The sequence below is a fragment of the Eutrigla gurnardus genome, assembly GCF_963514095.1.
Source record: "Eutrigla gurnardus genome assembly, chromosome: 4".
Lineage (NCBI taxonomy): Eukaryota > Metazoa > Chordata > Actinopteri > Perciformes > Triglidae > Eutrigla > Eutrigla gurnardus.
The window spans coordinates 143,376-157,028 of NC_139918.1; the positions used below are offsets into that span (position 1 = coordinate 143,376).

General features: G+C 38.6%; 1 long non-coding RNA gene across 3 annotated transcripts; it reads right to left on the reverse strand.

Moving 5' to 3' along the window:
• Nucleotides 1-10,216: 10,216 nt before the first annotated feature.
• On the reverse strand, nt 10,217-12,577 carry LOC311012400. Of its 3 annotated transcripts, XR_014597041.1 has the most exons (6): nt 12,435-12,577; nt 12,215-12,345; nt 11,728-11,940; nt 10,948-11,026; nt 10,703-10,795; nt 10,217-10,580 (listed from the first exon to the last, which is right to left on the reverse strand). It is a non-coding gene; the product is annotated as an uncharacterized lncRNA (long non-coding RNA). The 3 variants fall into 3 exon arrangements; XR_014597040.1 differs by lacking the exon at nt 10,948-11,026; XR_014597042.1 differs by having other exon boundaries at nt 10,703-11,026.
• Nucleotides 12,578-13,653: the final 1,076 nt, after the last annotated feature.

Consider the following 13,653-nt stretch of genomic DNA (forward strand, 5'->3'; position numbering starts at 1 on the left):
TGGAGTACATTTTTTGCTATGGTTTATTAAATATTGATATATGAAGTACAGCCTACTATACTATACGTATACTTTGTCTAAAATTGCTCTATATTCTTTCACAACAGAACCTGGAACAGGATTCCCCTGACCACGACTCAGACAACGGCTCAGAAGACACACATGATGATGGTGGGAGTACTGTAAGTATTCTACGAATAACTACTACTGTACTACTAATCTACTGGTTTCTGTGTTTGACTATTTCACTTACAGCACTTTCTCTAAGACTTCTTTATTCTTTCACAACAGAACCTGGATCAGGATTCCCCTGACCACGACTCAGACAATGGCTCAGAAGACGCACATGATGATCACCACGACTCAGACAATGGCTCAGAAGACGCACATGATGATCACTGTGTATTATTACATTGTGGTAGAGAAACCTGATAACAGAAATTGTTTTGCTGTTGGAAGACAGTATGATAAATCACAAAGCTCAGTACTAAATTTAGAAAATGTTGTTGGCTTGAAAAGAGTGTTACATGGCAGGAAACAGGTTTTTGATGTGATGAAATTCAACAGGAAATGTATATTAGTTGATCTGCCACATTATGCAAACCTTTATGCATGTATACCTCCACGTTCCAGTGTGGAGGACTGAAATGTTATGGATAAAATGTCATGTGGAGGAATAAAATGTTGAGGATGAAATATCGTGGAGGAATAAAAAAGTTGACTCAAAGAAGAAAATGTTGTAATTTTTTGCTGCTGTTAATGATAATTTAATCTATATCATCTACATTTATAATATATGAATCAATATATAGCCATATACAGGTACTACTCGGAAAATTAGAATATCGTGTAAAAGTTGTTTTATTCAGGCAATTCAACATAAAAGATGAAACCAATACATTCTATAGACTCATTACATGGAAAGTGAGATATCTCAAGCATTTCTTTGTTGTAATTTTGCTGATTATGATTTACAGCTTATTAAAACCTCAAAACCAAAAACTCATTAAATTAGAATACTGTGAAAAGCTTCAGTAATGTAGGCTCAAAGTGTCACACACTAATCAGGTAAGTAATCCAAAACACCTGCAAAAGGGTCCTGAGCCTTTAAAAAGTCTGTTTGGTTGCTTGTTTGGTTTAGAAGAATTCACAATCATGGGGAAGACTGCTGATCTCACAGTTGTGCAGAAAACCATCATTGACTCCCTGCACAAGGTGGGTAAGACACAAAAAGTGATAGCAAAAGAAGCTGGGTGTTCTCAGAGTGCAGTCTCAAAGCACATTAATGGACAGTTAAGTGGAAGGCAGAAGTGTGGAAGAAAACGGTGTACAAGCCGGAGGGATGACCGCAGCCTGGAGAAGATGGTCAGGAAAGGGCCATTCAAAAGTGTGGGGGAACTTCATAAGGAGTGGACTCAGGCTGGAGTTGCTGCTTCAAGGGAAACGACACGCAGGCGGATGCTGGACATGGGCTTCAAATGTCGAATTCCTGTTGTCAAGCCGCTCCTCACGAGCAAGCAACGCCAGAGGCGCCTTACCTGGGCTAGAGAGAAGAAAAACTGGACTGTTGGCCAGTGGTCCAAAGTCCTCTTTTCTGATGAGAGCAAGTTTTGCATCTCATTTGGCAACAAAGGTCCCAGAGTCTGGAGGAAGACCGGAGAGGCGCAAAATGGAAGATGCAGGAAGTCCAGTGTTAAGTTTCCCCAGTCTGTGATGACTTGGGGATCCATGTCAGCTGCTGGTGTTGGTCCTCTGTGCTTTATCAAGTCCAGCATAAACGCAGCTGTCTACCAGGAAATTTTAGAGCACTTCATGCTTGCTTCAGTGGACCAGCTTTATGGGGATGAGGACTTCATCTTCCAGCAGGACTTGGCACCTGCCCACACTGCCAAAACTACAAAATCCTGGTTCAACAACCATGGGATTACAGTGCTTGACTGGCCCGCAAACTCACCTGACCTGAACCCCATAGAAAATCTGTGGGGCATTGCCAAGAGAAAGCTGAACGGGAAGAGACCAAACAATAAAGAAGAGCTCAAGGCCGCGATTGAAGCATGTTGGTCTTCCATAACACCTGAGATATGCCACAAGATGGTAGCATCCATGCCGCGCCGGATTAAGGCAGTCATTCGTGCAAAAGGGGCCCCAACCAAGTACTAAGTACAGATGCAAGAATTTACATTCAGAGGCCTGACATTTTTGTATTTAAAATCCTTTTTTTTAATTGATTTCAAGCAGTATTCTAATTTTCTGAGTTTTTGAATTTGAGGTTTTCTGAAGCTGCAAGTCCAAATCAGCAAAATCAAAACAAATAAAAGCTTGAAATATATTGATTCGCATTGTATTTGTCTATATAATGTGTAAATTTCACCTTTAAAGTTGAGTTACAGAAATACATGCACTTTTTCAGGATATTCTAATTTTCCGAGTAGTACCTGTATGTATAAAGTTTTTGGTTACTCTTCCCCCTCTGTGTCCACATACCTGTTTGCTTACCTATAGTGTTGGTAACAACATTTACATTTAGGGCATTTAGCAGAGGCTTTTGTCCAAAGTGACTTACAATAAGTACATTTGTCAAAAGAAAGAAACCACAACATATCATTGCTGATAAAGTAAGAGCTAAAAAAAATAGAAACAAGTGTTAGTTCCTAGTCTGAGTAAAGTAGTAGCTTTTCAGCAAACATACCTTAATAACAACAGTGCTATGATCAAAGTGCAATAGGTAAGGGTTTTTTTTTGGAAGGGGGGGGGGGGGTAGCTGGGTCATGCTATGCAGAGTCAAGGTGAAGTCTGAACAGATGAGTCTTTTTCGGAAGATGGCAAGTGACTGCTATCCTGACATTGGTCGGGAGTTCGTTCCACCCAGGGCATGAAATTGGCACCCGGCCGCACGCCAAATGCGGGTGGCTTTTGTTATTGGCGGGTGAAACTGTCAATCTACCTGCCAAATTGGCGGGTAACCAATAAGAATACACAACACTGAGCAAGTGTTGTGTTGTTGACCAATCAGGTAGCCAATGTGTGTTGTTGTGTGTTGTTTAGCACCCGCGCCCCCATCCCCCCTCGGCTGGCGAGTTTGACAGTGCGTGCGCATATAGCCCCGTTCACATACGTCGCTACTCGCCCCTTGCTTTCTCGCTGAATTCTACTCGCTGGCAAAAAAAAAATCACTGCCGCCGGCGGCGAGTTCAAGCGGCAACTCTGTGGAACTCTCTGTTGACGTCAACTGTCAATCATCTCTATTCTACATTCTGATTGGTACTCGCTTCACTTGCATCGCAGAAAGTTAAACTGATTTTCTCTCCGTACTACTCGCCCACATCGCATCGCCTGTCCTGGAGAGAGTTGCAGTAGTCAATGCGGGAGATGATCAGTGCTTGGACCAGGAGTTGCGTTGCATCCTTTGTGAGGAAAGTCCGAATCCTGCGGATATTGTAGAGGGCAAATCTGCAGGATCGGGCCACAGCAGAGATGTTGGGGGTGCAGGATAGTTGGTCATCGAGGATTACACCCAGGTTCCTCACAGTTGATGACGGCAATATTGTGATGTCCTCGACAGTGACCGACAGGTCCATGCAAGGGCAGTCTTTCCCGGGATGAAGAGGAGTTCGGTTTTATGCAGGTTAAGCTTGAGGTGATGCGCAGTTGTCCAGACAGAGATGTCTGCCAGACATTCCGAAATGCGAGTTGCAATGTGAGTGTCAGAGGCTGGGGGAAAAGAGAGGAATAGCTGGGTGTCATCTGTGTTACAATGGTAGGAGAATCCATGTGATGTGATTACAGAGCCTAGTGATCTGGTGTATAGTGAGAACAGAAGCGGTCTTAATACTTAGGGCCTGTCCACACGAAAACGTTGTCAGTGCGTAAACGCAGAAGTCTTTCGCCCTGCCGTCCATACAAATCCGGCGTTTTCGCGGCGTGAAAACGCACTTTTTTGAAACCAGCTCTCAGGGTGGAAAAGAAAAAAACAGCACCTGTCCGTTTTGTGTTCGTTTTCGTGTGGAAACGAATACGCTGACGTCATCGCCCCGCTCCTCGACACTCGAGCCTGACTTCTTCCCCCGCGACGTCTCGTAACAACAACAACGGCGGCCTCCGTGCTCGTAGCAGATAGTATGCTCGTATGTACGACGGCGTATCAGGGCCGCTGTATGAAAAAAGAACGGAGCCGAGAGAGGGGGGCGATATTCCGGGTAAAAAGCTACTTTATTACGATGCTAACAAACAACCGCTAGCTAACTTCCCATGAATGTAGGCATTTATTTGTCTAATTAATCCATCCCAACGTGTGACAACGCCTCGTCAAGGTCCTTAGGGTGACGGCTGTTGATGCTTATTGTTGGTTTTATTTATACGGGCCAAATTGTCATCTTATGGGTGTTTATTGATCGGGTGGTCGGGCGGAGATTAGCCGTAACTCTCACGTGTTGCCATAGCAATAGCAAACATCCAGTCAAGCTCCGTCTCTTCTTCTGCGTTTTTGTAGCAGAAACAGCGCCGCATAAGGGCCTGGAATATGTACTACAGCGCGCTGAGTCGTTTTCAGTGGATTCATGTGGACGCAGATTTTCTTGAAACGACGCCAAGGCAAAACGGAGAAAAAAAGTTTGTTTCGCTTCGTCTGGACGGCCCCTTGGCTTTGAGGGACACCCGTGTCCAGAGAACAGGGTTTGGACATAGAGCCAGTCTATGTGGCCTGAAAGGTGTGATTTGTCAGGTGGGTCATTCTATGAAAATGGTAGCTTTTTGAACAGCAATTTCATGTTTCATTTGTATTCTTTTTTTAACAACTAAAACATGGTCACACAACAGTTAACCACTTACCATAACAAATCAACATAAATTACAGCTTAATGTATTTTAATATTTTTATTACATTATATTAAAAAATGCTTGTTCTGCCTTTTCGTCACTGGTGTTACCAATGTTTTAGATGATAATTGAGACTTCCTGGGATGTAATTTTACTATTTCATTAGCATATATAATCAAAGAAAGAAAAGGTTAATGACATTAATAAGATGGTTTTTTAAAATGAGTAACAATTTAGTTTGAATATGTATGTACAGTATTATAATGTGACGTTTTTCAATTTCTGTCATTCACATTTTTACATAACTTGAGAATGAATTGGCATTGAGTCTTCAAATTTAAAATATCATATCCTTAAAATGTTTACTAATGAATGTTGCAACAGTTAGCTAGATACAAAAAACATATTTAAATAAACTGGACAACTCTGATGTCAGAACACCAATATGCCATACAGTAACACCAGTGACGCACTGCAACACCAGTGACACAATGTGAAGGAAATGACACAACAGAAGACGTTTCAAACAGATCAATTTATTAGTATTTCACCTCAAATAATTTTACATTTAATTACTTGTTTTATTCAAATGTAGGCTGGGATGAAGCCTAAAAATATGTATTTCATAACACAATATGGAAACTGGAAATTAATTAATTCATTTGTGAACTTAGGAACCTAGGAATGACTATGAAAGAGATGGCTGACTGAACCAATAATCCAATAAAACAAAATGTTGGAACAGGGGTTGCACCCAATACTGTGTGTGTGTGTGTGTGAGCAAATGATACAGTGTGCTCTAGTGTAACTATCTAACAGTGGACCTATGGATCGTAACACTCACACTAACAGGGGACTTGAAATGCAACAGGGGACATTTTTCAAGTCCCCTGTTGGACTTGCCTTGAATCTTGCTAAAATCATGCCTAAAGCCTGCTGGCAATTTTTTTTTCATTTTTGCCAAGAGTGGACCTGGAGGTGTGTGAGTGTTTAAAATAATAATTAACAGTCTCCTGGCAGACCGGAGCAGGAATTCTAAGGATTAACTCACACACGTCGTATTCAACACTCATGAATACGAATGGCCTGCATCGTCAGAGGGTCGTTCAGACTGCAGGGGGACTGGAGAAGCCAGTCTCTTAAAAGATACTACAAAATAGAGAAAGCTAAGCTTACATGATTCCAGCTCTACACTGTATCAAAATAAAAGGGTACCCACAGAGTAGAACAATAATATTGATTTTCATAATTAAAAAAATAAAATAATAATTAAATTAAATAAAATCACAAAAAATAAATCAGCAGATCATTTTGTTTTCTTTTTTGGTACAAGAAAACAGTAACATCAATAACATTCATGAGAAGGCTTTTTTTTTAAAAAAAAAGAAGCTGAATAGGTTTGTTATTAAGCTTATCGAAGAAGAATGAGGTTCAGCTTTCGTGGATGTCTTAAATTTCAAGCAAAAACACTATTAAAATAAATAGCCACTGGAAAGGCAGGAGAGTATCAAGTCATTTAGAGGAAGAAAAACAACTGGGATAAAATTAAAATTATTAATTTGAATACTTGAATACAAAATACTGTCACATTAAGTTATATGTTTTTTTTTGGCAAATGCAGAAGGTATATTTGAGGGTGGTTAAGCCGAGCGGTATCATAACAATGGGATTGAGAAATGTGAATGCACATAACAATACTGCATCAGGGTTCACACTGAAACTGTCTAATATGCCTTTATATGTCGCCTTTTGTCTGAAATGCTATAAAACAGTTAAGTTGGTCCACTGTATAGAGTTGTATTAGTCCCCTCTTTGCCTGTACAAAATGACACAAGTCCCCTGTTGGATGGTATTGAATGACACTTATCCTGTGGCTATCTGCAGATCATTTTGTTTTCTTTTTTTGGTACAAGAAAACAGTAACATCAATAACATTTATGAGAAGGATTTTTTTTAAAAAGCTAAATAGGTTTGTTATTAAGCTTATCGAAGAAGAATGTGGTTCTCCTTTTGTGGATGTCTTAAGTTTCAAGCAAAAACACTATTAAAATAAATAACCACCGGAAAGGCAGGAGAGTATCAAGTCATTTAGAGGAAGAAAAACAACTGGGATCAAATTAGAATTATTAATTTGAATACCTCAATACAAAATTGTTAAAATAATTTTTCCGTAAACGAATAAATTCACCCAAGGAGGAGATCGGAGACATAAGTAAAGTCGACGTCTTTCTTTAATCTTGTACAAGAGGAGCAGTTACAATGCAACAACGTGTGAGGATGCTACAGAGGAAGTGCTCAAATCATTGTTGTGACTTGAGTCTTTTAAAGGCACAGGAGATAATGCATCATTGATTGAAAACATGTAATACAAGACATCATGTGCACAGGGCCCCTGATAACGGTTAGCTGTTCTGCAGAATAGCTTTAGGCCCTGTTTAGGTCATCAGTGGAAATACTAAAGTCATTAAAACACTAAAATCATGTGGTTATACAAAATTGTTATAACAAAAATACTGTCACATTAAGTTATGTTTTTGTTTGGCAAATGCAGAAGGTATATTTGAGGGTGGTCAAGCCGAGCGGTATCATAACAATGGGATTGAGAAATGTGAATGCACATAACAATACTGCATCAGGGTTCACACTGAAACTGTCTAATAGGCCTTTATATGTTGCCTTTTGTCTGAAATGCTATAAAACAGTTAAGTTGGTCCACTGTATAGAGTTGTATTAGTCCCCTCTTTGCCTGTACAAAATGACACAAGTCCCCTGTTGGATGGTATTGAATGACACTTATCCTGTGGCTGTCTGTTTTTCTGTATATTTCTACAGTGTTTTCAGTGCCCAACAATGTTCGTACACTGAAAAATTTGACTTTTTGGTGCAGTAAACTCTATTAGAGTAACTGTCATAATTTCTACCGTATTTTAAAGATTCAGTGAGAACTAGAGTTTCTTAAGTAAAATTAAACATTTTATTAATGCAATACATGAATTATGGGGGAAGAGTAAGTTTTACTTCGGTTTCCTCATACTATTTAAACTTTACTCTGAAAGTGTAGCGTTTTGAATTGATGCACGACGCATGCGCACAGTACAACAGGACTGGCTCTGCTCCGGGCGTTACAGGATCACAGAGCAAGGTGTAACAGTACGACAGTCATTTCGCAGGTAAGTTATTACTGTTCTGTTTTAAATTTGTGATAATATATAAGTCTGCATGTATTTTGATAGTTTGACGCAAGATATATTACTGTTCATAAGTTAATTTAAAGTTAGCATAACGTCACATTGGTCCGTGCTGGCCTGTAAGTGGGAGGGCTGCAGTTTTTCCCCTAATAAAAATAACTAAAGTTAGGATATTAAAAAAACACCAGCGTAACTGTATAATGTTAATCAACTGACATCAACATAGTAGAACATGGTTTTGTTGTCTGTAAAACTTTTGGCAGTGACACTGACTGAAGTAACATTACATTAGTGAATTAATATTGTGCATTGAGAATGAGGGGGAGATAGATTTCGCCGGCCTCTGTCTAAAAGCGGCTACTGATGAATTTTTGGGAGAAACGCCCGAGAATAGGTTTTTAAAACACGTTTACTGACAGAAGCGCCAGAGGTCTTTGAGAGCCCCAGCTTGCAAATTTTGACAAGAAGCTAGTTAGCACGGCTAGTAGCACGGCTGTGCCGTGTGGTGTGAAGCCCACAGCAAGCTTATGATGTACGGACTGATACTTTCGATACCAATTTTACTCAGCATTCATGTTTTTGTAATTCAATAAAAGAATCGATTGTTCATTACAAGTTCTACTCGCAAATAAATCTGTTGAAATGTTATGTATTAATTGCTTGATTTAGCATAGACAAACAAAATGTTCATTTACGTTTGATCATGATACAGTTTGTTTCTTATTAAGTCTTATTAAATTATTATTCTATCTATCAACAGGAAGCAAATCAGAACAAAAAATTATTCTCATCATTCAGGCAAGTAGAAAATAATAATGATATAATATTGTTTTGTTATTGTCCCTTATTCATCCATCATAACGAAATATTAAAATTGTGGCTGAATATTTTAGACCATTGTTTTAATACGGCAAATTGTGTCTCTTCACTTTCAGGGTGCCCTTTGGAGGAGCCAGTGGACTTTGTAGACAGTTGGAGTTGAGGTCTAGGGTGGAGGAGATATCCATCAGGGAGAAGTAGGCCTCTTATGATATGAGGTGGTCATGCAAAAGATGCAATTTTAGGTCATCAAAACGTTTAGAGCTCATAAAACATTATAGGTTGAAGGATCTACACACTGGTCAAGGCTGGTCACTACCCTGCTTGTACTCAGATTGTCCTTGTTTATTTAAAAGTTGGGGGGCATTCATGCACATTTGTCTAGAAATCATACACAGGCATGGCAGATAGTTTCATTTTTGTGTCTTGTATGTAATTCATGGAGTTTTAACACAGAAGCAATATTTTGAACACCTCGAGACTCATCTGAAAAAGCACGAAACTGTTAATTGTGTTTTTAAAGATTATGACTACAGTTGAATATATGTTCAACTTTTGCTTCACATAAATAAGGAAGCACAATCCTCACTGCATTGAAGATTTTTAAAATACTGTAATATAATGTATACTGTATTGGGCAATTCAATCCACAGTAGTGGATTTACTTTGACGGTTCTTGTTTGTTGAACTGTTTTAAATGAAAAATAAACAGTTTAATTGCATTATTATTTAGTTGTGTGGTATGTGATAAATATATATTAAATGCATAGAGTATTGGTTAAATTAATTTGGTAACATTTATCAAAAGAAAACTGGCAATGATTACCTAATTTTAGTGAGTAATGTAACGGAATGCAACCAAGTAAATTAAAATGTGAAGCACAAGAAAATAATTTAAATCTACTTCATAACAGCAAATACTATATATATATAAAATATATTTAAAATTTTGAGGACAATTATGTTCCTGTCTATGAAAAACAAGTAGATTTTACTTCATTTTAAATTAATTTTAAATAACTATAACTTAAAACTTCAATGTAATTAAGTAAATGCTACTTAATGTCTTTACAACTGTTATGTTTTATGGTAAGTAAAATTGACTTGATACTGGCAAGTGAGTGTTAATTGATATTGCAGCATTGATTTGACTAAATCATTTGTGTGCAAATACGATATATTTTTTTCAGTGTATTATACAATTTTCAGGTTATAACTACAAATAAAAAACATAAAAACAATACAGAGCTGTGTTAAGCCAAAGTTTATTTAAAGTGCTTTTAAATCCACACACACTCTTAAACTGAGAGTATATCTCTTGCTTTTGCTGTACTCCTAACAATGGAAATGGCTGTCCTCTTTAACCTGTAGTTTGCACCACTTTCAATGTCTCCTGAGGTCTGTTGTGACGTACATAGCGAAGCAAAACTTGCAAGGCAGGTAGTCTGTTGCTGTTGATTGACAGGTTGCTTGCCTTTAAGGTACAATTTGTCCTTTCCCAGATTTCACGACTGATCAGTTATGGTTGTAGTTTCCAAGGTTCCTAATTTTGCTCAAAAGATGATTGTGCATGGCTGAAACTTGCCTGTGTGCAAGTGCCTTTGCCACTTCAGGTTTAACCTGATGCTTCTTTTTCAGATGTCTTGTAATTTTTCTTGTCATAGATCCGCTGATGTCGACTGTTTGACGAAGTTTTCACTTGAATGTCCATTGGCGTTGGGGTTTTTGAAGGTGGTCTTCCTTGGATTACTTCCCTTTCTGAAGAAACAATTTGCAAAAAATAATAGTATTAAAATTTAATAGCCACACTATTTTCATACATTCGTCTACTTTTTAGGAATTGGTTTTGCAATTGTCTTCCTAATTACTATTTCACGCACAGATAATTCCTCTTCGGTGTCGTCGGAAGATGTTTCTGCTTCTGCTGGTTGTTCCTGTTCCTCTTCATCTGACATTTCCAGGGTCAGGGTAACCTGAAATAAACAAAGTGCTCTGAAATAAACAAACATTTTTTCAAAATAGTAAAAGAATACATTTTTACGGCACTACCTTTCTTCAAACACATTTACCAAATGCATTTTTTGCCACCTCCGGTTATGTAAACACTAATCACCAATTCACTCACAGAAACATTAACTTCCTTCATTTATATTCACACTGCCAGAGTTGGTTGTGGTTCCACTGTACTGACTGTTGTGTGAAACCTGTAAATATATTAAAACAGTTCATTGTTTCCACCGTAGTGTTCTAAGGATAACATTTTTCCAATGCACAGAATCATACACACACATGGGGTCATGCCATACCAGCTCACCTTGGCCCTCCCAGTTCATGTCATGGAATTTCTTGAAAAATGTATGTAAAAATGTATCTTAAATTCATTGGACCTCGTAAAATACTATAGCTGGAATCCAAATACTTTTTAAGTCATGAATTTTTGAGATTTGGCCCACTACGCTAAATATGAGCAGTTTTGTGATTATTATATGTGTATTCTATATGATTATGTACATTGAATACAAACTGGAGACACCGGAGGCCTGTCCTAGGAAGCAGGATTTGGGCTTAGCGAGGTAACTTCAGCATTAACTCTGGGTTTTCTGTCCTACAACGCTGGTTCACTTCTTACCGGGGTAGATCGCCATGGTAACTGGAGGGGTAGCTCATTGAAATGAACGATGTGCAAATGACTCTACCTTCCCCAACCCCCGTGCTGCTCCTTTGAGCAACAAGTCCAGGACAAGACTAACACAGGTCCCACAGCTCCACACCAACCCCCGCAGCAGACACTGCATCCCAGCCCCACCCCTTCATGACATGAACGAAGAGGGGTTCTGAATTCTGAGTGAGTTGGCATGGAATGAACTTCAAATAAAAAATAGAGAATATTTAGGGTGGCACTTACATGTGAAAATCTGAAGGCATTCCTCAATGGTTGGACATTCTTCAAATGAACTTTTCAGCATTCTGGTAATAATATCCTTTAGGTTCATCCATTTTTCTGAGTGAAGTTGCCTGTTTGGACATTGTGAGACAGCCCAAGGGGATCACTGGTGTAGGGTGTTCTGGTTTGATCGGGATCATCAGTCAGGATGTAATGCACCAAGCACCCCGCTACCTAAAATGTATTGGAAGAAATTGAAAAAATGTCATCTAACAGTCACCAAAACTGCTCTTTGCATTGAACTATTTGCATTTACCTAGTCAAACTGTAAAAAATAAGGAACAATAATAATTAAAATTAAAATAAATAATGAGTTCTTCTGACTATGCAGGACAACTTGATATGGTATATTTTATATTATTACATTTGAGAAATCCAAACTCAGTGGTCATGGTTCGAAATGGCATCATGAATTACGTTTAAATGAACATTTTCAAGCTCAACTCACTTGGATATCAGATTCCTTCTTGTACGTGTATTGTGGGCCTCCAACATCCTCGTAACTGTAGCAAGTGGTCTGTGCAAGATCCTTTATTCTGCTTGCTCCACAGTCTGTGATATACAGTTTGTTGTTGACGTCTGTAGAAAAGCAATAATACTCCTTATTCATATGCCCATTAAAGGCCATCTACAAAATCACAACCAAACATAATCAAAATGCATAATACCGGTTATTCCATCTTTAAACTTTTACAAAACAAAATGTTTTTTAGGCTTCAGGTTTCAAAATTCAAAAGTGCAAAAAAGTGAAGCTCCCCAAGTCCCAGCAATAACTCCTGGCAGATTTCTTGTCGTCGCTGCTTGGTAAGGTTTTGTCTCTCTGGAAGATTCTCGTTTTCAACCAGTTCACTCAGGCTGAATTTACAGAGAGGGGAGACAAAATAGGCAAAGTAAGCATCTTGGGAAATGGGTTGGCAACAAATGTTCCACTAGTACATTTTTTGAACACAGAAAATAAGCCATCTCCAATTCTTTTTTGGACATATGTTTGGGAACTTGTTTCACTGCCACAGGGCAGTTGTGCAGGAGTCCTGGGAATGTTTCAGCAGCATTGCGTCCATTTGCAATCTTCATTTCAGTGTTGAAAAGGACTTTATCAATTTTCATCATGCCATGGAGTCAAGATTTTCCAATGAAGTCTTCCATCAAGAAAGGGCAGAAAACCCAATAAGATTATGGCAATGTGAGGGTGAAACAATACAAAATATATCTAGAAATGACTACAGAGTGTCGAATTGAAGAAGAAGGTTGGTTATGTTAGTGATATCACAACTATATGAGTGTAGACTGTCATTTCTGTGGTGGAAATCAGTTTATGATTTCCTGGTGAGAAATAATACCACTCCTAACAGAGCTCTGAGTAATTTATAAATAAGGAGTCCAAAACAGGCTAGCAGTAGCGACAGATAACCTCATGACACATGGAATATTGTAAGGGTTAGGGTTATAACTATTCAAACTTCTAATAAACCTAAAATAAACCACTAAATAAAAAAATTCCCATCACAATTTCTATAATCCATTTTCTCTCTGTTATTGCTCACATCAGTGACAGACAATTAAAGCTCTGGTCTACGGTTTGAAAGATTTGTCAATTTACTATTGGATCAGGATTGTGGCAAACAGTTTGGGATCATGGACGTACTGCAGTCGGGGTGAAAGAGAAATCTTACCGGCAATCGCTGCATTTACACCGATAATGTTTCATCATTCGTGGCCGTAATAAACACTATTATTGCTTTGTTCATGTTGTGGAAGTCCTGGACACACCGGGAACTAAACAATTTCCTGCCTGAGTTCATCCTTTACCCGGAGGGAATGTTCCCATTTATTGTCTATGTAAGAAGCCATGCATGCCATCGCGGTGTGGCGAGTTTCGAGAGACGG